Source organism: Carcharodon carcharias, chromosome 15 (assembly GCF_017639515.1).
Source record: "Carcharodon carcharias isolate sCarCar2 chromosome 15, sCarCar2.pri, whole genome shotgun sequence".
NCBI lineage: Eukaryota > Metazoa > Chordata > Chondrichthyes > Lamniformes > Lamnidae > Carcharodon > Carcharodon carcharias.
The window spans coordinates 5,059,597-5,082,666 of record NC_054481.1 but is presented as its reverse complement, the minus strand read 5'-3'; positions in this window follow the sequence as shown (position 1 = coordinate 5,082,666).

The window sequence follows — 23,070 nt, the reverse complement described above, 5'->3', positions numbered from 1 at the left end:
CTTCAAGCTGAAATTCAATTTAAACCCCCTCCCCACAACACAGATCCTGTTCCCGAAGGCAGGATTCCCCTTTGCCTAAATTGATTAGCGTCTTCTCAGTAAATGTCCCATCATATTCTACCTCCTAAAAAAGCAGCAGTCAGGATTCTATTCCCTCAGTGTGCCTGGTCTGATTATGGTAGATTCACCTTGAGGCAGTACTCAGGCAGCTGTTGTGAGAACTTTCATCACTGCAAAACAAAGCATAGGATTGCATTAAATTGAAATCCCATAGTCTCAAAGGAAATAATATTTGTAAAACGCAAATGATTTTTCTTGTACAGTGGGGAATATGTCAATTATACCATGATATCTCCAAACTACACTTATTACTTTTTTTTTACACATCATAGATGCAGCGGAACAGGTAGTTTCGAGTCTGTAAATTGAAAATAGAGCTCTGGATAAACATTTTAAGCAGGAGATCTAAGGATATAGTTTTCCCATTGTTGGAACAGGTTCATCACCCTACCTCATGAAACTGAGGTATAATTAAACAAAATACATGTACGCCATCTGCTGTGCACGGTCAATCTGAGTTCGGGACTGAGTAGCCCAGAGGTTTGGCTGCACAGTCGCTGTTTTTCTGGTGCTAAAATCATCTTCTAAGCCTGCAGTGTGGTGAGCAGGAAGCACACGTGCGTAATCATCATTTTTACAAATCTTTGAAGGTGACAGGGCAAGTGAATGAGGTTGTGAAGAGATCCTTGGCTTTGAAAATAAAGACATCGAATACAAAAGCAAAGAAGTCATGCTAAATCTTTACAAATCATTAATTATGCCTCAGCTGGGGTATTATGTACAATTTGGTGCACCATACTTTAGGAAGCATACCAAGGCTTTGAAGAGGGTCTGGAGGAGGTTTGCCAAGTTCATGCCAGGGATGAGTGGCATCAATTACGTAAAGAAACTGGAGAAGCTGTGATTGGTCTTCTTAGAGCTGAAAGGTTAATGGGAGACCCAATTGAGGCTTTGACAGAGCAAAGCAGAGAAAAATTGTTTCTTCTGGCAAACAGTCCAGAGGTCACAGTTTAAAACAAAATGCCAAAAGAACTAGATGGGACATTTGGAGAATTTTTTTACACCAGTGTTTGATTGTTAAGATCTGGAATGCAATATCTGAAAGGGTCAACTTGACATATATTTGAAGAGGACTAATTTGCAGAGCTATGGGTCAAAGCTGGTCTATGGGACAAAATTGCATGTCTCTTTTAAAGACTGGCACAGGCATGATGGGCCAAGTCACTATAAGATTCCAAGCTTCCTATACCCACAATTGTATCCTATACATTGCATACCTCCCAATCTTACATTCACATAATCTCCCTCTTAGTCTGATATGCACTCCATGTACCTTTCAAGAAACAAGGAATCTCTGTTCAACAAGACTTTAAATATTGGGATTTTACTTAGCTGTTAACTTTCTCTGTCTTGTTGATAAAGTTGATCAGTGACTTTGGGTGAGATTTTCCAGTCCTGCCAGTGGCAGGAATTGTGGCCGGTGGGGGCACAAAATTTGGCGTGATGGCAAAAGTCAGTTTTCCGCTGGCAGGAAAATAAGTTGGAATTTTACCCTCCGGTCTCCTCTGATGTGGAGGTCACTGAAAGGGATGGCATTGAATAAGGCGAGAATGATGATGCCCCACAGGAAGAGGCCATTGCACAGGACAGACATGTGCCCTTGTGACCCTTAAAGTGACAAGGTTCCAAGGCAATGACGAAGACTAGCTCATGCAAGTGCATTTCACCTGTCCCTCCGATGCAGCACGGACAATGACACCTTCTTTGTAATCCTCAACATCTCAATGAAGGACTTCAATCTCAGAATGAGTAGTCACAATCCTGCACAATCACAAACTAATAGTTACAATCAAATGTTTTCTGAAGAAGAGTCACGGACTCCAAACGTTAACTCTATCTTTCTCTCCATAGATGTTGTTAGACCTGCTGAGTTTTTCCAGCAATTTTTGTTTTTGTTTTAGTCACAATCTAATGATGGTCTCATCCTTTGAAGGCTAAGTGGCCTATGGATCTTGTGGCTGTTCTGTAATGAGATAGGAACTCCACCAGCACTCTATCTGAATCAAGTCCTTTCTATCATTGCGCCAAATTTTACAGCCTTCAAGAGGCAGGAAGAGCACTGCAAACATCAGTGCACCAACGGCAGTATGCCTGGAATGCTGCAAGGTGCCTCAAGGAAGACAATCATCAATCACTGGTTATCATTTGACAGTCTGAGGGCTGATCTAAATCTGGATAGCGGCATCCCTCATGCATGATTAATAGTCAGGCCTCATCCTGATATGGAGCCCCTGGGTGACATTGCTCTTCAGGACACTGCGATCTGTTACTCTACATCATGGAAGCGAGCCTGCGAGTCAGGTTACCTTTGGTGCACAGAGAGTGCTTCAGCAGGACCATCATGTGACCATTGACAAGCGTTCATGACCCAGCCTTTGGCAGGAGCTTCCCAAGTTCACGTCCAGCATTGCTTTGGCATCTGGGAGTGAAATGGCTCAGTCAATCTCGAAGTAGCATTTAAGGATTATTTAGTACCTTCGCTTATACTAAAGACCAGTCAGCAGATGTACTGGAGCTTCACTCTCATCCCAATACATTCCTCCACATTTTCATTCTACCAGATCGAGATATGTATGAGGAAGCCTGGGACACTGATAGCACCGTCACTATCAGAAAACCATGTTGATTGCCTTTTTGAGAGCTAGTACAGAGATTAGATCAAGCCAAGCTAGCCAGACCTCCAGCATCCTCACATGTAACAGCATCATGAGGCAAGGCACACACCTTTAACATAGCATAGCCATGGCCGTCCAGCAGACATTTCAAGAGACACGAAGTGCAAATTAGATCCATTGCTCTGCATCACATGGGTGGAGAGTGGGAACTAATATAGAGGTAATGTTTAGCCATAAACGCGGTCACAATGCTATAGGCCAGCAGGAAAGGCTAAGATCCCTGACTATTACATAAACTGTAACCCATGCCCAAACCGGACAGTCATTACATGAAGGCCATTGCAAGGTGCAATTGACTGGAATAACTCCAAAGTGGGTTGCGATAAATACCTACACCATCCACAGAGAACAGACCTCAGTCCAGCAGCATCAGGATAATAAAAAAACTTTCCAAAACCTATTGTCATGTGGCCACATTATATGATCCTCTGACGCAAGTCTTAATATGCATTGTCCAACCACCATGTTCATATAGCAATTGGATTTATTCATGTCGCTTCTGGGGACCGAAAGGTGACTGACTGAGCTGAGATTGAGTGAGACGCCATAGACCTGAGGGACAAGGTGGGAGGTATTTGAGGAGTGAGGGGCATGTTATGCTTGGATGAGCTCAGAGAATTACATCATGTGGAAGAGCCAATCACTAGCTGAAACTTTGAGGCAGAAAAGCAAAATATATTTACACTTGCACAAAGTATATACAGTGAGTTAACACCCATGCCATGTTGAGCTCTCATTACTTCTTAATTTTTCTAACCCTACAGCTATATCTAGGTGCACCTTCGACACCCTGCAACAGAGGTGGAGGCAGCTGCTGACTGCTTTGCCCTGTCGTCTGAGGTGACCTTGGCGGGCTTCCTCTGGAGCTCTAAGGCCTGGAGAGCCCTGGCCTTCCAAGGGTTTCCTTTTCTAGGCCAGATGCGCCCTTCCTGGCTCGACCTGCTGGACTAGATGGGGTCACAGGAAGAGGGGATTTGGAGTGGCTGGACACCCTTTGAGTGTCCGGTGTGGAGGTCCCAGGGTACCTGGCTGATGCCCCTCCACCCTGAGGGCGCATGAGGGCTCCTCCCTGGCTCCTTGAGGAGGAGGGGCAGCTGGAGGGAGATCGAGGTGCCTCGTCCCCCTCTTGCCTAACCACTGATGATCCCACTCATGTCTAGAGCGATGTTGCGCAGGTCTGAGCGCATATCCGGCAGGAACTGTTGGGCCTGGATCTCCTTGGTGGATTTCACACTTCCCGTGGTGGCTTTGATGCTCTCGCAATGCCAAAGCCACGACATCAGACAGAACATGGATGGACTCCTCCGTCCTTCATTCTAATCTGGTGATGGCCTCCGACAACCCAGCCTGCTGCTACCCCCCCCCCACCCCCGGCCTGTTTTTGGACCTCCAACACGCCCCTCAGGGCTGACCCCAGAGGCTGGTCATTGGACCCAGACTCAGCAGGGGCCAGGTCAGCAGAAGCTCCTCCCAGCCTTGGTGACCTTGGCTGTCCTGCCTCTGGCTCCTGCAGACCTGTTTCTGTGCTGTGCTCACCAGATAGTGACCCCAAACCTGCTCTAGAACTAGGTCCCACTGAGGTGTGTGTCTCCGCTCTTGCCGGATGGTACAGGGGAACACAGTGGTGGCTCTTCAGCAGAAGAATTCTCAGCCTCGTCTTCTGAGGTGCTCTGGGGGCTGGAGCTGATGGGTCAGGCAGTGCCCCCTTTTCTTGCTGGTGGCTGTAATAGAGACAAGAGATAATCAGTGATTGGCTGGACAGTCACCTACATTAAGGATCACCTACGGGTAGCCAGTGACTACTGCACAGACCCTCACTGGCCTGTTGGGAGATGCCGACCTTGCCTTAGGTGCAAGAATGGTCCCTGCCCTTGCCAGTCAGTTCTGACACCTGCAACCCAAGTGGGTGAGTGGCCTTAACTGTGGCATCCCCCCTGCGGTCTGGGATCTCTCCCTGTCCAGCATAAAGACAGATGGATCGACTGCGAGCACCGTAGATGGAAAAGCAGATCATAAGCTTGCACACATGCTGTGTGTGCTCAGTCCTCTCCAGTAAGGACTGAAGACACAGCTTGTATCGGATGTTAGAGGAGATGCTGATGTTAAAGTGCCAGTGTGATGATCAGTGGTGATGTTCCTTCTGCCGGTAGTGTTTGAGATCCCTGTGGAGTGAAACCCTACAAATGCCTGACGGTCTAATGAGAGTGGAAGTTGGGACTGAGGGAAAGGTTGACTAAGCCTGGTGGATCGGATGAGATCATTCATTCATTTCCCACTCTGCAGGGCAGTTCTCTTCTGAGGTCCACAGGCACTGGCCTCCCTGGCAACCTCCTCCCAAGTCAGCGTGGTGAGGTTGGTGGACCTTCTGATGCCATCCCTGGGAGAGAGGACTTCCTGCTGGTCCGGGGCTGCCTGGAGGAGTCTCTCCAGGGAGCTGTTGCTGAACTTTGGGGCCGATGATTTGCCACAAGTCCTGAGCTGCAGAGAGTGAGCGTGTGTGTGTGTGGGCACCTGGATCTTCAACCCCACCAAGTAATGGTGGGGCAGACACACCCCAGCTCGCCCTGCCACAAGATTCAGCGAGTTGCTTGTTGATGGGTACATAATGACTTGAAAAGTGGACGATCTGGTGCGAGAACCTGCCCGGCTGCCCAGTGAGAATCACAACGACTTTCCCATCCACCACTGCACGGTCTCTAGAATGGAAAATTCTGCCCTTTATGTATACAAACCTTGAAATTGCTGGTCATCAGCTGATGTTACAGTAGGGGATAGGAGAAGGCCCCTGAGAATTTCAGGGTCACACACTCGAGTATGGATAAGGCACAGAGACACTATCAAAATTCACCACTCTCATCAAATTAAAGGTTATGGATGACTTCAGGAAGGCTGATCTGATTGACAGATAGATGGCAGATGTAGTTTAATAAATATAAATGGTTAGATGATGGGCCCAAGGGTTTGTTGCTATCCTGCAACATCCTATCCTTCTTGGTGAACCTTGTACAGCAGTTAATACAGCTGATGTGGTGCCCACCGAAATCAGGCGGGAGCCTCGCAAACCTACACAAACCAAAATGACCCCTTTAGCTTTTTAACTGTGGTCAAAGAGGGGGATTTGGCTTCACCCCCATTCAGCGAACTATTCGGAATACTTTAAGAGCCGCCACACAATTTGTGTTAAACTTCCCATTTGATAGGCTGGGTGGAGAAGGAATGTTCCTCCAGGAGCTACAAGGGGAGCGTTGAGCTCTGCTTTACTGGGACCTCCTACCCCAGTCACCAGACCCTGCCGAGACCACCCCTCCTTACTACTTAACTTCCAGCTGGCAGGTGGAGTCTGCACTATCATGGTTTTAACCAGCCGGCGGCTGGTGAGGTGTAAATGAGAGCCAGAATTTAATTTCGCCCTGGCCCCTCAAACTGGTGGCATCAGGGGAAGGGAGAGGGGAAGAGTTTAATATACCCTGTGCTCGACCAAAACCTGTTCCCAGTCAAATTAAACCACCTCCCTGAACCTTAGTTACTGTGTAAAATATTTGTCCATATGCCTGATGTGTAGTAATGATCGGATCAACATTTATTTGCATTTTTTGGCAGCCACTGCATGGATTTTCTGCTGTTAGAAACTACAGCATCTGTTGTGGAGTGATAGAACTTCATTGGGCTAAACAACATTTTCAAGCGTGATATGTTTTTTTTTCTGCTCCTTTTAACATGGCTTCTACGACTGAAATCCGCCAATAAACACAGAACAAAGGGACAGTTAATCAAAATCAGTTATTAAAGAAAAGATCAAGACAGCTTCGAACCTCCATTGGCAGGTTCCAACATAAGGAAGTCAAATAAGAGAATGTTCCTTCCAATTACTTGTGTTTGGGGCTGGGGGGTATGGTGAATCCTGCCTCGTGAGATATTGATGATGCCTTTACTCCTCATATGTTCAGGAATGTGCCTAACACTTTACAGTTGTTTAACAAAAATAACAAATATTAGCAGCAGTCTGCAGTGACTGCAAAATTATCTGAAACGTCAGTAAAATTGTTCCCTGGTGATACCAGCATCAGTTTCCGCGAACCACAATTACTTAGATGCAGTTTGCAGCTGGTAGCTTAAACTATTTCCCTTTTTTTTTTACCTTTTACAAGTTGCTTCTTTGGCAGAAATTTAATCTCAGTTCCCTTATTTATGATTCTCCCAAATCCCTGAACAATTGGCCTGAAGTTGAAATTGGGAGTTATTGACAGAGCTTTGAGTTCTGCCCCAACAAATTCTGCAGTCACTGTCACTCTTTATTGCTGATGTATTGACATTAGGGTTGGAATTACAAGGTCAGAGTGATTTGCAGTCCCTAGGGTTAGAAAGAATGCAGCCATCTGTCACAGGCCTCAGCTTTCTATTATAAAATGACTAAATCATTTACCGACATGAATTGCTGATGACCTTCTGAAATCACGCACATTCACTGACCTAAAGTCTGCCGGACTTTTAAAGAATTTCTAGGATGACCTGGAGCTCTTCAGGGACTGCAGAATACAAGCCCCTTGTGTTACAAGATGTGTTCAGTAATATATGAATACAGACCATAGAATCTATCACTTGAGATTAGCACTGTTTTTGCCCTTAATGTGAAATGCTTGTAAAGCAGCAACAACGTGTTTCACAAATCCAATCATACAGCTGTAACGTGGTGACTATCCTGGTCATGGAGCTTAGAAACAGACCATGTCAGATTGCAATTAAATGATGGAGAGAGCCAGAGTTAACGGTGACAAACACAGGAACTTTCGATTTGTCCAACAGGCTGTGCCTGTTTCTCCTCTCCATATTCTGCAACACCGCAAATCAGCATTACAATCACAGTCATCTCAATCTCAAACTAATCGTCCACGTCTACATCTAGTCCAGGCCTGGCAGGTTTCTCTCCTTACAACTGAAGCTTCTTTATTTTGCTCAATGTAAATTATTTTGAGGAATATTACTTTGATATTATTACTTGGACATTATTTTGACAAATATTACTTCTAAGGGCATGGTGGATTATTTCAGCCAAGGTGCTCCATTCTTATAGAAATGCCTGCTTGAAAATCTGGAGTTAGCACCCAATTTTTGGGCTAATTGATGATCATGACTTGAACGTGGCTGTGAGCCTTAACCAGAAACGTGCAGGTTTAGTTAAATGCTGATGTGATGAAATTTCAGTGGAGCAGTGTGTGTGAGCTCCACTGAAGGTGTGAAGGGAGCTGGCTGGCACACAGTGGCACACTGCGGGATGGCTCAGGGAGTGACGGAGGGAATGTACAGGTTCTCGAAGGCAGCACTGGTGGTCCTAGTAGAGGAGGTCCAGAGGAGTACCCATAACGGAATGACCCACCCAACCCTTCTGTAGCAGCTTGCTCTGCCAGGCTTCATGTCCCCCTTCCCATCTCTCTCATAGACCAAGAGGGTCCCATGGTACAAGCACTCCACTGCAATGTGGTATCCAATGCGGTACATGGAGTAGTGTGGCACTTACTCTTTTTAGGTGAAGCCCTCAGTAAATTTCTGGAATAAATGTTGCCCAAATATTAGTGAAGTCTTGACAAAGTGTTGCAGAAAGTCTCCCGATGTGTTTCAGAGATCCTGTTCACAGCTCCAGTAATAAAGAACATGAAATGGTGAGTATCCAGACACTAAGACTGGGCTAATTTCAAACAACTGGTCGCTGTTAGGAGAGGGTGTTAGTTACAATTCTAGCCACCAAAATGCCGTGAATCTTCTTTCTTGTGCCCCAGCAGATATTTTAAGTGGTGATCAGCTGTTTACTAACCTCCAGGCAGCTATTCCTGGCACTGGCTCCAACTCCTTTACCAAGATGGTGCTTTGCACTTAACGTGAACTAAATTTAAATTTAAGACTCCATCTTAGTCAGTTGTTTAGGCACTAAAGTATTCAGTAAAATCTCCTGCTTTCAATGCTCCATTTACTGGTCTGAACAATGAGAAATCTCAATCCTAATATTATGTCAATGTTAACAGTTCTCTTTCTCTCTTCAAGTTTCACTTACATCCTTCCACACACCCACACACACCCACACCCACGCACACACCCACCCACACACACCCACACACACGCACACACCCACCCACACACACCCACACCCACGCACACGCACACACACGCACACACACGCACTCCCACACCCACACACACACACGCGCACACACACACCCACACTCACACACCCACGCGCCCACACCCAAACAGACCCACCCACACACACACATGCAGATACACACACACCCACATGCACACATACACACACCCACACTCACACCCACACTCACACCCACACCCACACACCCACACCCATACCCACACACACACACCCACAGGCACACACACCCAGACACACACCCACACCCACACACACACACCCACACCCACACACACACACCCACACACACCCACACTCACACCCACACTCACACCCACACCCACACACCCACACCCACACCCACACACACACACCCACAGGCACACACACCCACACACACACCCACACCCACACACACACACCCACACCCACACACACACACCCACAGGCACACACACCCACACACACAGGCACACACACCCACACACACACCCACACCCACACACCCACACCCACACCCACACACACACACCCACACCCACACACACACACCCACACACACCCACACTCACACCCACATACCCACACACACACCCACACACACACCCACACCCACACACACACACACACCCACACCCACACACACACACCCACAGGCACACACACCCACACACACAGGCACACACACCCACACACACACCCACACCCACACACCCACACCCACACCCAGACACACACACCCACACCCACACACACACACCCACACCCACACACCCACACCCACACCCACACACACACACCCACACCCACACACACCCACACTCACACCCACACACCCACACACACACCCACACGCAAACACATGCACACACACAGACGCCTATGCAAACACACATGGGAACACACTTCATTTTTTAATGTCACATGATGATGGTATGTAATGCAGCTATGAAATTACAGTCGGGTGTTCCAGCTCCTTCTAGCTCAGCTTATTTCATCAGGACATTGCCCCTGGATTCCCCAGTGCAGCCCTCATTGTTGTCTGTTGATTATAATTTTCCCCAGTTTAACTGTTCAGACCTGTATGGTTGGATTCTGGCTCTTTCTCTTTCTCTCTCTCTCAATACGCTGCAACCCTACTCCTCTGGATTCCGAGGTCAAAAGAGAAGCCATGGATTTTACTTCAAAGCCCAGGGAATTCACATCAAGAAGCACTGGTAGTAAATGTGAATTCAGTTTGTAACATATGGTGTTGTTATATGTTACTGGACAACAGCAGCAAGTGTGTTTGCACCAGTGTTACAGTACATTTTTCAACATTCCATAAACACAGGAGAACTATCCATCGACTGGCTACAAGCTAATGTCTCTCCAATTTACAAGAGAGGACCCCCTACCAATCCAGAAAACCACTGGCCTATTTCGCTTACCAGCGTTTGCTGTAAATTACTAGAACACCTCATTGATAGTCAGCTACTGAGACACCTTGAAGGGTAGAACATTCTTATTGACAAACAGCATGTCTTCTGTAAAGCCAGGCCAACGGAATCACAGCTCACCCTCACTATCCACAACCTTAACCTATAACCTTGACCATCGCACCACCACAGATCTAGCTAGTTTAGATTTTTTTTCCAAGATCTTTAACCGTGCCCTACATGGGAAGCTACCGGACAAATTAGATCAGGATGGGGGCTGGAACTGTCACTCGGCTCGAGCGTGAAATGAGGCTCGTTTAATGTCACCCGAGCGCGCCGATGTCAACGCGCAGTCGCACGATAGTTGGGTCAGCGGGCGCGTGCCAGAGTCGGCAGCCGGCCCACCGACAACTAAAAGGCCTGTAAAGGCCATTGAATGATCAACGAGGCCGAATTTTTCGCTGCCCGTCCAACCTCACGGCTGACCAGCCAGTGGAAGGGGCCGAGCGGCCTTTGCATTTTTTTTGGAAACTTCATCCACGGGCGGGATGAGGTTTCCAAAAGCAAATAAAAATAAAATAAGAATTTTGCAATTGTAGTAATGACATGTCCCTGCTCATGTGACAGAGTCACGGGGGGTGGCGGGTGGGGGAGGTGGGGGGGGGGGGACATGTTTTATTACGTGTTTATTTTCTTTATTTTTAATAAAAATCTCTTCAGCTCCCAGGGGAAGCTCCGTGTCTCAGGGACAGTATGCAGCATCGCTCACGCGCATGTGAAACTCGCGCCCCTCCCCCGCTCAGCGCTCCTCCCCCTCCCCCTCCCCCACTCAGCGCTCCTCCCCCTCCCCCTCCCCCACTCAGCGCTCCTCCCCCTCCCCCTCCCCCACTCAGCGCTCCTCCCCCTCCCCCTCCCCCACTCAGCGCTCCTCCCCCTCCCCCTCCCCCACTCAGCGCTCCTCCCCCTCCCCCTCCCCCACTCAGCACTCCTCCCCCTCCCCCTCCCCCTCCCCCGCTCAGCACTCCTCCCCCTCCCCCTCCCCCGCTCAGCGCTCCTCCCCCTCCCCCACTCAGCGCTCCTCCCCCTCCCCCTCCCCCTCCCCCTCCCCCACTCAGCGCTCCTCCCCCTCCCCCTCCCCCTCCCCCACTCAGCACTCCTCCCCCTCCCCCTCCCCCGCTCAGCGCTCCTCCCCCTCCCCCTCCCCCACTCAGCACTCCTCCCCCTCCCCCTCCCCCACTCAGCACTCCTCCCCCTCCCCCTCCCCCACTCAGCGCTCCTCCCCCTCCCCTCCCCCTCCCCCTCCCCCTCCCCCGCTCAGCACTCCTCCCCCTCCCCCTCCCCCACTCAGCGCTCCTCCCCCTCCCCTCCCCCTCCCCCTCCCCCTCCCCCGCTCAGCGCTCCTCCCCCTCCCCCGCTCAGCGCTCCTCCCCCTCCCCCTCCCCCTCCCCCACTCAGCGCTCCTCCCCCTCCCCCTCCCCCACTCAGCGCTCCTCCCCCTCCCCCTCCCCCACTCAGCACTCCTCCCCCTCCCCCTCCCCCACTCAGCGCTCCTCCCCCTCCCCTCCCCCTCCCCCTCCCCCTCCCCCGCTCAGCGCTCCTCCCCCTCCCCCGCTCAGCGCTCCTCCCCCTCCCCCTCCCCCTCCCCCGCTCAGCGCTCCTCCCCCTCCCCCACTCAGCGCTCCTCCCCCTCCCCCGCTCAGCGCTCCTCCCCCTCCCCCTCCCCCTCCCCCTCCCCCACTCAGCGCTCCTCCCCCTCTCCCTCCCCCTCCCCCTCCCCCTCCCCCTCCCCCACTCAGCGCTCCTCCCCCTCCCCCTCCCCCTCCCCCACTCAGCGCTCCTCCCCCTCCCCCTCCCCCTCCCCCTCCCCCACTCAGCACACCTCCCCCTCCCCCTCCCCCTCCCCCTCCCCCTCCCCCTCCCCCTCCCCCACTCAGCACTCATCCCCCTCCCCCACTCAGCGCTCCTCCCCCTCCCCCTCCCCCTCCCCCGCTCAGCACTCCTCCCCCTCCCCCTCCCCCTCCCCCTCCCCCTCCCCCTCCCCCGCTCAGCGCTCATCCCCCTCCCCCTCCCCCTCCCCCGCTCAGCGCTCCTCCCCCTCCCCCTCCCCCTCCCCCACTCAGCACTCATCCCCCTCCCCCTCCCCCTCCCCCGCTCAGCACTCCTCCCCCTCCCCCTCCCCCTCCCCCTCCCCCTCCCCCACTCAGCACTCATCCCCCTCCCCCTCCCCCCTCCCCCTCCCCCGCTCAGCGCTCATCCCCCTCCCCCTCCCCCGCTCAGCGCTCCTCCCCCTCCCCCTCCCCCTCCCCCACTCAGCGCTCCTCCCCCTCCCCCTCCCCCGCTCAGCACTCCTCCCCCTCCCCCTCCCCCGCTCAGCGCTCCTCCCCCTCCCCCTCCCCCTCCCCCACTCAGCGCTCCTCCCCCTCCCCCTCCCCCGCTCAGCGCTCCTCCCCCTCCCCCTCCCCCTCCCCCACTCAGCGCTCCTCCCCCTCCCCCTCCCCCTCCCCCACTCAGCACTCATCCCCCTCCCCCGCTCAGCGCTCCTCCCCCTCCCCCTCCCCCACTCAGCGCTCCTCCCCCTCCCCCTCCCCCACTCAGCGCTCCTCCCCCTCCCCCTCCCCCACTCAGCGCTCCTCCCCCTCCCCCTCCCCCACTCAGCGCTCCTCCCCCTCCCCCTCCCCCACTCAGCACTCCTCCCCCTCTCCCTCCCCCTCCCCCTCCCCCTCCCCCTCCCCCACTCAGCGCTCCTCCCCCTCCCCCTCCCCCACTCAGCGCTCCTCCCCCTCCCCCTCCCCCACTCAGCGCTCCTCCCCTCCCCCTCCCCCACTCAGCACTCCTCCCCCTCTCCCTCCCCCTCCCCCTCCCCCTCCCCCTCCCCCACTCAGCGCTCCTCCCCCTCCCCCTCCCCCACTCAGCGCTCCTCCCCCTCCCCCTCCCCCACTCAGCGCTCCTCCCCCTCCCCCTCCCCCACTCAGCGCTCCTCCCCTCCCCCTCCCCCACTCAGCACTCCTCCCCCTCCCCCTCCCCCTCCCCCTCCCCCACTCAGCGCTCCTCCCCTCCCCCTCCCCCACTCAGCGCTCCTCCCCCTCCCCCTCCCCCACTCAGCACTCCTCCCCCTCCCCCACTCAGCGCTCCTCCCCCTCCCCCACTCAGCGCTCCTCCCCCTCCCCCACTCAGCGCTCCTCCCCCTCCCCCTCCCCTCCCCCACTCAGCACTCCTCCCCTCCCCCTCCCCCACTCAGCACTCCTCCCCCTCCCCCACTCAGCGCTCCTCCCCCTCCCCCGCTCAGCACTCCTCCCCCTCCCCCTCCCCCTCCCCCTCCCCCTCCCCCACTCAGCATTCCTCCCCCTCCCCCACTCAGCGCTCCTCCCCCTCCCCCGCTCAGCGCTCCTCCACCTCCCCCTCCCCCACTCAGCTCTCCTCCCCCTCCCCCACTCAGCACTCATCCCCCTCCCCCTCCCCCGCTCAGCGCTCCTCCCCCTCCCCCGCTCAGCGCTCCTCCCCTCCCCCTCCCCCACTCAGATCTCCTCCCCCTCCCCCTCCCCCACTCAGCGCTCCTCCCCCTCCCCCTCCCCCACTCAGTGCTCCTCCTCCTCCCCCTCCCCCACTCAGCGCTCCTCCCCCTCCCCCTCCCCCACTCAGCGCTCCTCCCCCTCCCCAGCTCAGCATTGCCGCTCGCGTTTCCCGCCGGGCGAAGCTTCATTGGTCCCCCAGCGTGAAATCGCCTTCCGACCCCAATCGCGGGCGGTGGTCAGCTTCCCAAACGCCCCCACGCAACCCCCCCACCCACCCACCCCTACCCACCCCCACCCGCCCCCACCCGCCCTCACCCGCCCCCAGTGGGCCTCACACACCCCCCACCCACTCCTGCTGAGTCCACCCACCCACGGCAAAGTACTGCCCATGGACCCAGAGGAAATATTAAGTAACGGACAAGAACGTTTCTTACCAACAGGATCACAGGGAATGGGGAAGCCTCAAACTGGAAACCGGTCTTAAGCGGTGTGCCCCAAGGTGGTGTCCTGGACCCATACTCGTTACTTCTCTTTACAAATGGCAGCTATTGATGGACGGCCAAGCCAGATCGGACTCTTTCCAGGTGACTGTCCAGTCTACAGAACCACTACTGAACCAGCAGGTGAAGCCACCCTCCGGGAAGATCTCAATAATCTCGTCAAATGGGCCAAGAAATGGGGAACGAAACTCAACAGAGAGAAACGGAGCATCATACGAAGCGATCATACTTAACGTCCATCGGTGCCAAATTATACAGTGCATGACTCCCCCACACCCCCACCTTGAAGATACTAAAGAATCAGCAGCCAAAATAATTTCAAACGGAAGATACAAAGTCAATGAGCAGCTTTCGAGGCATCCTAGGTATTTGGATTTTTAAAAATGGGAGAACGCTGGGGGCTCTGACAGGACTAGCATCTGTGTGTTTGTGACACCCACGTTAATTCAGAAATGGGGACCAATTTTTTAACTAATTTGTCCTAATAAAAACACGGAGGGTGTTTTTTCTACTGTTTAGCTGGTGGTACACAGCCTTTAGAGCCAGTATGTTCAGTGTGGCTCCCTGTCTGCAGTCAGATACTCGTATATAATATCCTGCACACGCAGCATATAACAGAAAATAAATAAGGCAGCCAGGATCCAGAGCGACCTGCACCCACAGCTGATGAGAAAACAGCAGCCTGTACTGGGATTCAGCTTGTTCTGGCCCTCGTTAAAAGGAGCCAGAAGCTAAGTTTGCAACTCGAGTACCAGCATCCATCTAAAAATGCCACCAGAACCTATATCTAGAATGATGAGCAGGTTTTAACAAGACACACCAAGATATGGACGGAAACTGAAAATGCTAGATAGGTGAGGGAGATCTGTCAGTAAGCGCCAAAAGGAATGATGGGCTAACATTGGGGTGTGAGCACTTCATCAGAGCTGCAACAAGAAAGATAAAAGTGCCTTATGTAGAGCCAAACATGAGAAGGAAGGGGAGGGAGGGGGTGTACAATGGGTAACTATATCAGATCAGCTTAGTAAAGACTCTTAACATCAGGTTCCAGTTTTGACACTCCACTCCTGGAGGATTAAACTATTATAAATGAATACAGAAAACCCTGGAAAAACTCAGCAGGTCTGGCAGCATACAAACATACATACGAACATAGAAATTAGGAGCAGGAGCAGACTACTGCCATTAAGACTCAGCTTGTCTTCCGTCCATGACATCAAATCTCTCCTGAGCTCCCACTATCCCTGACCTTTTATTTTGTTCCACCTGCTCCTCATCCACAAACATTCACTCCCTCCACCACCATCGCACAGTAGCAGCAGCAGTATGTGTACCATCTGCAGGACCTCACCAAGGCTCCTTAGACAGCACCTTCCAAACCCACAACTGCTACCATCTAAAAGGACAAGGGCAGCAGATACATGGGAACACCACCACCTGGAAGTTCCCCTCCAAGTCACTCACCATCCTGACTTGGAAATATATCACTGTTCCTTCACTGTCGCTGGGTCAAAATCCTGGAACTCCTTCTCTAACAGCACTGTGGGTTTACATAGAAACTAGGAGCAGGAGTAGGCCATTCAGCCCTTCGAGCCTGCTCCGCCATTCATTATGATCATGGCTGATCATCCAACTCAATAGCCTGTTCCCGCTTTCTCCCCATACCCTTTGATCTCTTTCACCCCAAGAGCTATATCTAACTCCTTCTTGAAAACATTCAACGTTTTGGCCTCAACTACTTTCTGTGGTAGCGAATTCCACAGGCTCACCACTCTCTGGGTGAAGAAATTTCTTCTCATCTCAGTCCTAAATGGTCTACCCCGTATCCTCAGACTGTGACCCCTGGTTCTGGACTCCCCCACCATCGGGAACATCCTTCCTGCATCTACCCTGTCTAGTCATGTTAGAATTTTATAGGTTTCAATGAGATCCCCCCTCATTCTTCTGAACTGCAGCGCATACAATCCTAACAGACTCAGTCTCTCCTCGTATGTCAGTCCTGCCATCCCAGGAATCAGTCTGGTAAACTTTTGCTGCACTCCCTCTATAGCAAGTACATCTTTCCACAGATAAGGAGACTAAAACTGCACACAATATTCCAGGTGTGGTCTCGCCAAGGCACTGTACAATTGCAGCAAGACATCCCTGTTCCTGTACTTGAATCCTCTCGCTATGAAGGCCAACTTACCATTTGCCTTCTTTACCACCTGCTGCATCTGCATGCTTACCTTCAGCGACTGGTGTACAAGGACACCCAGGTCTCATTGTACATTCCCCTCTCTCAATTTATAGCCATTCAGATAATAATCTGCCTTCCTGTTTTTGCTACCAAAGTGGATAACCTCACATTTATCTACATTATACTGCATCTGCCATGCAATTGCCCACTCACTCAGCTTGTCCAAATCACACTGAAGCATCTCTGAATCCTCCTCACAGCTCACCCTCCCACCCAGCTTTGTGTCATCTGCAAATTAGGAGATATTACATTTAGTTCCCTCATCTAAAACATTAATATATATTGAGAATAGCTGGGGTCCCAGCACCAATCCCTGTGGTACCCCACTAGTCACTGCCTGCCATTCGGAAAAAGACCTGTTTATTCTTACTCTTTGTTTCCTGTCTGCCAGCCAGTTTTCTATCCATCTCAATACACTACCCTCAATCCCATGCGCTTTAATTTTATACGCTAATCTCTTATGTAGGACTTTGTCGAAAGCCTTCTGAAAGTCCAAATAAACCACATCTACTGGCTCCCCCTCATCAACTCTACTAGTTACAGTCTCGAAAAATTCCAGTAGATTTCTCAAGCATGATTTCCCTTTCATAAGTCCATGCTGACTCTGTCTGATTCTGTCATTGTTTTCCCAAGTGCTCAGCTATTAAATCTTTTATAATGGACTCTAGAATGTTCTGTACTACTGACGTCAGGCTGACTGGTCTATAATTCCCTGCTTTCTCTCTACCTCTAGTGGGGTTACATTAGCTAGGCTCCAATCTGTAGGAACTGTTCCAGAGTCTATAGAATCTCAGAAGATGACCACCAATGCATCCACTATTTCTAGGGCCACTTCCATAAGTACTCTGGGATGTAGATTATCAGGCCTTAGGGATTTAGCGGTCTTCAATCCCATCAATTTCCCCAACATCATTTCCTTACTAATATTGATTTCTTTCAGTTCCTCCCTCACTAAACCCTGTGTTCCCCAACATTTCTGGTATGTTATTAGTGTCCTCCTTTGTGAAGACAGAACTAAAGTATGTATTTAGTTGGTCAGCCATTTCTTTGTTCCCCATTATAAATTTTCCTGTTTCTGACTGCAAGGGACCTACATTTGTCTTCACCAATCTTTTTTCTTTTCACATACCTATAGAAACTTTTACAGTCAGTTTTTATGTTCCCCACAAGCTTACTGTCGTACTCTATTTTCCCCTTCTTACTCAATCCCTTGGTCCTCCTTTGCTGAATTCTAATCTGCTCCCAATCCTCAGGTCTGTTGTTTTTTCTGGCCAATTTGTGTGCCTCTTCCTTGGATCTAATACTATCTCTAATTTCCCTTGTAAGCCATGGTTTGGCCACTTTTCCTATTTTACTTTTGCGCCAGACAGGAATAAACAATTGTTGCCATTCACCCATGCGCTCTTTAAATGTTTGCCATTGCCTATCCACCGTCATCCCTTTAAGTAACGTTTCCCAATTCCATCATAGCCAACTCGCGCCTCATACCATCATAGTTTCCTTTATTAAGATTCAGGACCCTAGTCTCAGAATCAGCTACGTCACTCTCCATCTTGATGAAGAATTCTATCGTATTATGGTCACTCATCCCCAAGGGGCCTCGCACAACTAGATTGCCAATTATTCCTTTCTCATTACACAATACCCAGTCTGGGATGGGCTGTTCTCTAGTTGATTCCTCGACATATTGGTTCAGAAAACCATCCCGTATACACTCCAGGAATTCCTCCTCTACAGTATTGTTACTAATTTGATTTGCCCAATCTATATGCAGATTAAAGTCACCCATAATTACAGATGTTCCTTTATTGCATGCGTCTCTACCCATACGGACTGCAGCGGTTCAATAAGGCAGCTCACCACCACCTTCCCAAGAGCAATTAGGGATGGACAATAAATGCTGGGCCCAGCCAGCGAAGTCCACATCCTATGAATGAATAAAAAAAACACTCACACCTGCTGAGCTTTTCCAGCATTTACTGTTTGTATTTCAGATTTCCAGCATTTACAGTATTTTGTTTTTATTTTGAATGAAACGATAATTTATTTTTACGATTGTTAACTGACCTCCTGTTCTGGGACCCTCTACGTTTGTTAAGATTTCCAGAATTTTCTGTTTCTGTTTCTTTTTATTTATCGCTGAAAATAAAAGACAGGCACTGAGGGCAGAACAGTCCGGTCCCGTTGGCAGTGAGAGTCATGGCGGACGTGAGTGGACAATACGGTGGGAAGGCCAAAAATCGGCTTTACACCATCTTGAAACCAGTTTGCAATTGTCTGCTCCACCTGCCAATGGTGGGTTGCATTTCCCACCACTGCATGTCGGGAATCTGATTGCAATACTTAAGCATCTCATTCTAAGCCCTGATCGCCGACGCATTTTACAACTGTACAGAAGCGACTTGCACCTGACGAGCTGCACTTCACTTCGAGGTTTGTTTGCCGACCTCGCTTCAGGCAGCAGTCACTTGTCATCAGTGCCAGGCTTCACAGGCAGCACCACATCGCTATTAGGGGGACTCACAGGCAGGTCTCTACCTACCAGACCAGCTGTAAGGCGGGTCTGACTTTTCAACGGCTGCAGGGCTAGGGCTTGCATGGGTAAGGGGATATCCCAGGGTGTGTGTGGGGGCACATGTTGATCTGTGCAAGTGGCCTCAAGATGGTGAGGGCTGAGGAGGCAGTCTACAGAGGGGATCAGGCCAGATGGAGATGTGAGGGTGTGTGTGAGAGAGTGAGTGGTGATGTCCCTTGAGCTGGCAGTGAGTGAGATGCCAGTGGGTATGTGATGGGCTTGTGAGTGTGTGAGTTTAGAGTGATGAGATGGTTGCCTTACCCTGGCAGCACAGATGAGATCATTCATCCCCTTTCTGCACTAAATGGCCAACCTTTTCTGTGCAGGATTGGCACTGACCACCACTGCCACAGCCTCCCAAGCCGGAGTGGTGAGATAGCTGGACATCCTGCGGCCAAAGCCGGGGTGGAGGACATCACCTCCAAAAGGCATTCCATTAATGTGTTACTGTACTTTTCTTGGCTTTCAGGGCCATGTCTTCACTGGAGCAGTCCTGGGCTGCAAGCATTGAGAACTCTGCGCACGGCTGCAGTTTAAGTCTGGCACCTGGAGTGAGGTAATGGTGTGGTAACTATGTGGCAGGTGATTCAGAGGCTGCCCACTGTTATGACACAGTCGATGGTAAATGCTGAGCTGTTTAAATCCCAGAGGGAAACTTGAAACAACTGTCACAACTAATTTTCAATTTGCATAAATTTCGAGATGCGTGCCTTGAATTCAGTAGTAATAAAGACACCAAGTCTTATAGGTTTTTATAAAACTAGATTAAAAATTTATTAATAAGAGAACTTATTTTAAATGCATACATAGGTCTAAATATTACTGCTATGATAACTTCTAAATCCCCTGATCAATCAGTTACACTTTCGTTAAGGCAACAGTAAGACATAGATTTTAAGAGACTCAGGCAAAGAAACATGACACCCTGAACAAGTCGACTTCCAAGTGAGTTTTCTTAACTTCAGTCCTTTGAAGACAGCAGCTTGAGGCATAGATGATAAAGTCTTTTTCACACATTTGTAAGATCTTAAAATGCCTACCTTACACACAGCCTTTGCTCCCTTATACATATTTTCCCCTTTGGATGCAAACACCCATTGTTTCACTATGCCTTTGGACTTTATCTTCCTGATAATAAACATCTCTCATAGCACTATGTTTTACCAGTAATCTTTGGGAAAAATAAACACACTGTTTCTAAACTTCACCTGGCTAGGTGACATATTTCACCCCTCGTTTGAAAACAGTCTAGCCTGATTTATTTTAAAAATGCAAATGTTACCTTGACAACTATGTTTTTAGACTTCCCCATGTTTATCCAGTTAATATTTCAAACACAACCTCTCTTCTTAGATCAAAGCACCCAGTCTAATTCAGTTAAGTCGCACACACACACACACACACACACACACACACAGACACACCCACACACACACGCACACACACAGACACACCCACACACACACACAGACACACACACAGACACATTGAATTATTACTCTATTTTACAATAAATTCCAATAACGTTATGAGGATTATTATATCTTCTTGACACTGCCAGGGAGACAGTGTGTTTCCTGTGGATGCATAAGTAATGAGGCAGGATTGGGTGAATACATCATGGAAACGTGCCAGTGCTGCCAATGGGTAAAACATCCTTTTCACACCTGCTACCGCAATAAGTGCAAATCTGGGGTGATTCCGCTCTAAATTTGCGATTTCACTGTTTCCAAAGCACTGAATTTAATGCAAATTGTTTGAACCACCTGGTTAATTCTGGCTAGGTGCAATCTAAAATCCCGTCACGTTGATTCTGCACTGCTGGGATCCCTGGGAGGATAGTTTATACAATGGATTAAGATGCCAGACTAAGACTGTTCAAATTGTCCGTTTGTCTCATTGTAGGGTTCCACCACCTTTTGACATTGTTGGCCATTCTTGCTGTGTGATGCATGTTGTCCTGAAAAGGTGCAGAAAATATTTTCAATTGCTCGCAGAAAGAAAATATGCAGGGGAGGGAAATTAGGAAGTTATGTCAAAGGTACACTCTGGATTCACAATATTGGGAGAAGCCTCGGAAAATCTCTCCTGTATCTTCTCTCAGTGATGGAACCTGAAGAACCATTGCTGTTCACACTGACCCAATCTTAAAGGGAATGCGGTCTTAATGGCAAGACCCATTACTTCAACTTCCATCAGACTCCACCACCCACCTCTCCAGCCCTCTCCACCAGCCTCACCTACAAGTTCAGCCAGATCCCTGGCTACAGGGCAGGAGCAGTAGATTGCAGGCAGCAGACTGTAGCTGGGTTCCCACAGGATCAGACCCCAGCGTTCTCATAAGTAGTGGGGGAGAGGTGGAGATGTAAACGATCAAGATAGATGAAGGGAACCTTCACAGGTCCACAAGAGGCCCTATAAAAAGGACTGGAAACATAGCTTCTGAGGCCTCTTTTAGCCCATCTGATCACCTGTGGTCTGGCTGGGAAGCCATCACCTGCTCAGGGCTCCGACTGAAATAGCAGATTGGCTCAATCTGAATTTAATGAGGATCCTGCCAACAAGGGAACAGCTCAACATTCGGACATGTTGGGAGAGCAGCAGGATTGTAGAGGAATCTCATTCCCCTCTTTTTAACTCTGCCCCTCCTTGCCCAGTACCTGGCAGAAACCGGGCAAGGAAACAGTTAAAATTTGGGCCTAAGAGGCAACATTGACAACCGTCCCCTTTTGATTTGTTGGCTCCCCGCTGTTTTGTTCACCCCTCACCCCCACACCACCCCCCCCCCGACCGCCCCCCCTCCACCGACCCCCACCCCCGTCCCCCTGTCGGTTATGAATCAGTAGCTCAATTGAATGCGGTGGCAACTGACAAAAACCTGCTGGAGATAAAGGTTTAACTCGACTCAGTTGAGGCAGCCAAATAAAAATGCAATTTTTAAAAGAGTTCTCCCTAACTCTAAACACTCCATGTAAAGCTGATGAGGAAATCTTTCGCTCTTCATGATTCGATAATGCTTTTCTCTCTTTAAATGAAACCGCATCATTCCGTGCACAGCTTTAAGAAAAATGAAGGGTTGCAGAATCTCTCCACAATGTGTACTTCATGATTCTGTAAAGGTCACACAAAGAAGCACCTCCAACATCTATATGTTATTAGTATTCATTGAGTGCATTCATTTTTCCAAGTCAGACAAGCAGACTCCACATACCTTTATTGATCCACATCAAAGAGGTTTATGAAATTGGCTAAGCTGTGGACTGCTGACATCGAACACAAGCTACAGGCAACAGAAAGGGCTCTTGAAGGATGATGAATTTGGCGTCTACAGGTTATATTTAATGTACATGGCAGAAGGTTTGAGCCCAGACACCAGTACAGTGCTCAGGCGTTTTATCTTTGCTCATTCATAGTGGGGCTGTTAAGGCTCAAAAGTGGAATCCTAATAGAAAATACAGTAATCTTCAGACAGGAGTGTTGCTTTTGAAAATGGACTATGTGTCATTGTCTTGTACAGGCCATTAGGACTGAAACTCATAATATTTCACTGCAGTCAACTTATCCCAAGGAGCTTCTTTGAAAATAAGTTATTTTTTTCCTTCTTCATTGTTGGTGGATAACAGCTAATTGAAAACGCGGCTAATATTTTGATAAAATATTAATTGGCTTGGATTCCCATTTAATGAACAACACACAGGAATTAACTTCAAAAGGTCGGAGCTGAAATCCTAAAGGTGCCGGAACTGATTCCAGCGCTCGCACTATGTGGTTTTTTTCTGGGGGACTGAGGGCAGATTGTGCGTTTAGGGTCAAACGAAACAACAACAGAAAAAATGTCAAACTGCTAACGTTAGCAGGCTGGTCTAGCACCAGTAACTAGACAGGATAGGTGGAA